We start from the raw sequence: 3,862 nt of genomic DNA on the forward strand, positions 1-3,862 counted from the left end.
GATTGATGAGAATTCAAAAGTATTATATTCCTTCTTAAAAAAGTACCGAATATTTCTAATTATTTAGAATTTCGGTGAAAATACCATTTTCTGCAGAGGAATCATCTTTCATGTGGTCAACAAATTCTTAAAATCGAACTACTAACGACTGGCATGTGGTCAGTCAAAGTAAGCGCTTCCACTATGTTTGCGGCGCACTTGGTATTCGGAGTGTTGCAACAGCTTTTTCATAGACGAAAACTCAGATTGAAATAAAAAATCTTCCGCTCCCATCCGTGACAATGCAGATGTTACTTTTGCATTGCCGTGACCAGGATTCGAACCTGGGTTACTACGGCCACAACGTAGGGTCCTAACCACTAGACGATCACGGCTATCGGGAGACCTGGTTCCCTTGAAGTCACATAACTGATCCAAATGGCTGCTTCAAAGAATACTTCTGTTGGCATGGTTTTCACGAAACACAAACCCGGTACGAAGTGTGACAGTCGTGTCATGTCAAGATAAGCAAGAGAGACGATTAGCACAGCAATCTCAGGAATCATCGGAATCGTTGAAATGAAAACACTTTGCAGTGGACGCCGACGGCGGCTGAGACGGCGACAGTCAAAGCAGAAAGTGAATTTAGTGTTTAAATTATGCAGTAGCTTACAGGCGTCTCGAATTCTCGATACCTTGTACCGTACCGTGTCACAGCAATTAACATTTTAGTTCAAAGTCGACGCCAGTCGGTTTAACGGTGGGTGATCGTTCCCCGAACTGAGAAAACCGAAAGTATGTTTCTAACTTCGCACAATGTTGCTGTCGTAATTAGCTGTACTTTCTCTGTAAGCTGTAAAGTATATCCGACTCTTAGAATGGTTTTGAGCGGTTGAAATGCATTTTTCAAACACCGAAATGAGTTCCTACATTCGAGTAACGTTAGACACATAAGAAATGCGATTGGGCACAATGGAACTAAGAGATTAGATGCCCGAATTTATCGATCTGTGGAATGTAAATTTTAGTAAACTGAAATAGATACAGTACAACTTACGTAGGCATCGTGCCGCTTCTAAAAAGTACGAAATATTGTTCAATACAATTGTAAAGCAACCTGATCGTTACGAATAAAATTTATAAGTCTATTATGTAGTTGTTTTACATTGAAAATTAGGTGGATATTTTTCATACTAGATGTTTCTTCTCGTTAATAAAAAATCGTCAAGCTCCAGAGCAAATTTGATCCACGTGTACACTATAAAGTTTAAAGACTGTGATTTGTTACTGATAACAAGTTGCGATAGCGAGTTTTACTAAACCGATAAGCAGAAACTTGTTTTCAACTACAAATGTAAGTACTCATCTCATTAAAAGAGATGATTTATTTATTTTTGTGAATACTCAGAATATTACAAATCACAAGTTATTAGAAGAGGCACGCGATCCAGCTCATAACATATGTGCTAGATATTTTCTAAAGCATGCCTTAATAACCGAACACAGCAAGCAGTCGTGGCCGAGCGGTTAAGGCGTCTGACTAGAAATCAGATTCCCTCTGGGAGCGTAGGTTCGAATCCTACCGACTGCGATTTGAGCAGTAATTTTTTGGTTGTTAAAATCAATCCGATTTATTCAAAACTTGATTTTTCTAGAGCACAGGTGGCGCCGAACGTCTTCTACGGCGGGGGCAAAAAAAAAAACGAGCAGCAATTCACCTTAGTCTCGTTTTCTTCGCTCGTCGACCCGTTTATTTTTTGTTTTTCGTTTACTGTTGTTCGCAACAGCGAAATGTCTTTTTGGCAGAGGACTCCGACTACGAAGAGGTAACGACAGAAAGCCGGTAGGAATGTGAATTATTTTCATCAAGTCTCACCTCTTTACCTCGAATCAGTATTCCGACTGGCGCTGGCTGCTTGATTGCGCTGGGATGCGGGGGTGGGTTTTTCATTTCCGACGAAGTAGAGGTACGGGATGGTTCTAAAGTGACAGAGTGAGAAACGAGTTGGCAACCGCACAGAAGCCGTTTAATTCAATCGTTTTGTTGTCACGGTTGGTCGGATTTCGTGCTTTAATCTGGTATAGTTTAGTAAGGTGTAGATTCGACTGCTTTCACAGCTGCAAAACGGTGATCATACTCAGATTGACTCGAATGGTGCCCACCGACGCCAGATTACTACGATTGTGTCAGTTCCGTGAATTTTCGTCAGACAAAGTTGGGTTGTTTATCATTAAATCATGCCTACTGCCAATTTTGAATTAACCTTTTAAAAGTGCGTATTGTAGTTATTCATAACTAAAACATGGTTGATTAATTTAATGACTGTCTATGGTCAGAATAGTTTCGTGATCTCAAAGTCAGCAACTGATTTTTATCCGAATGAGACATCCGATTCCGGAATTACAGTGTGATTCGAATGAATAATTGAAATTAAATGGGCTTTTGATTCTAAGGACAGCCATCAAATTTTGCCCGTTTCCGGAATAATAAGATGATATGTGCGAAAAAAACACTAATGAGCACTCATTTTGACGTAGGACTGCGTCTTCCTTTACTATGCTCACCTGGGTGAATTTTCAAAATTTCACAACATGGAAGTGAAACGAAATTACTCCAGATTTGATTTCTTACAACCTGTTTCTCTGTTTGAGTATTTTCTTAAATTCTTTCATAAAACGAATGGGAGAAGGTTTAAGATTGTTGTCAATACTACGTTTAATACATAAACATTGTTTAAATAGTCCAAACTCAAAGCGTCAAAATCAACCGAATCTATAAATAGACCCTGTTGCACGTTTGCTAGCTTCAAAACAAATCAGTGTCCAAAACGACTGCCATGGCAATATTGGATATTGAAAAGGCATTCGATAATGTGTGGCACGATGGCCTGGTGTTTAAACTGCATCGGTATAATTTTCCCATGTATCTTATTAAAATTATCAAAAATTATCTTGCAGATAGATTTTTACTTTTTTATTTATGACTTCTGGTCAGTCAGTATTTTTTACTTTTTTCGGTTTTTTTTTAACGATATCAAACTAACTAGAGATTATAAGAGGAGAAAGAATATGAAATCATAGAGCCATAGTACTCAAGGAAGAGCAAGGATGTGAAGAATAAAGTGCGGAAAAGTGAGACGTGACAAGGGTCATTTAAGTAAGCAGAAGGCTTCTCGTATCTAAACTTTCACCTTCTACCAGAGGAGTCGAACTTAGGCATCTTAGCGATACGAGTTATCCGAGTCTCTGATATGTCAGAAAGTAAAGGCAAAGGTCGTTTGCCATTTACTGTCCGAACCGGCTCTATGATTTCATATTCTTTCTCCTCTTATAATCTCTAGTTAGTTTGATATCGTTAAAAAAAAAAAAAAAAAAAGAAAAAAAAACCGAAAAAACTTGCAGATAGAGCATTCCAGGTTTCCCTGAATAATGCACTTTCAGAAAGATTTACATTCCTGCTGGTGTACTCCAAGGAAGTATCCTAGGTCCCATTCTATACAACATTTTCACATCAGACATCCCACCTCTTCCGGGTGGTGGTGCTCTGTCACAATTTGCTGATGATACTGCCACCATTCTTTACAAAGGTCGTGTCATTAATGTTTTGACGAATAAACTACAGACGGGTCTGGACGCTCTAACTGAATATTTTACAAGCTGGAAAATTGTAATCAATGCAGCAAAAACTCAGCTCATCTTGTTTCCACATTCAAGATCTCCAAAACTTGTTCCATCAGACGAATGCCGAATACGATTCGGTGATGAGGTCATTCAATGGTCCGATGAAGTTATCTATCTAGGACTCACCTTTGACAGACATCTGATATTCAGGTCACATGTTGACAAAATCGTTCAAAAATGCAGCATACTTATTAGGTCTCTG

At 38.8% G+C, this 3,862-nt stretch overlaps 2 non-coding genes across 2 annotated transcripts; one reads left to right on the forward strand and one right to left on the reverse strand.

Annotated features, from left to right (window-relative positions):
- Window positions 1–302: 302 nt before the first annotated feature.
- Window positions 303–374, reverse strand: Trnah-gug (transfer RNA histidin (anticodon GUG)). The gene has a single exon. It is a non-coding gene; the product is annotated as a tRNA-His (tRNA).
- Window positions 375–1,488: 1,114 nt separating this feature from the next.
- On the forward strand, window positions 1,489–1,570 carry Trnas-aga (transfer RNA serine (anticodon AGA)). The gene has a single exon. It is a non-coding gene; the product is annotated as a tRNA-Ser (tRNA).
- Window positions 1,571–3,862: the final 2,292 nt, after the last annotated feature.

Source organism: Malaya genurostris, chromosome 1 (assembly GCF_030247185.1).
Source record: "Malaya genurostris strain Urasoe2022 chromosome 1, Malgen_1.1, whole genome shotgun sequence".
NCBI classification, from domain to species: domain Eukaryota; kingdom Metazoa; phylum Arthropoda; class Insecta; order Diptera; family Culicidae; genus Malaya; species Malaya genurostris.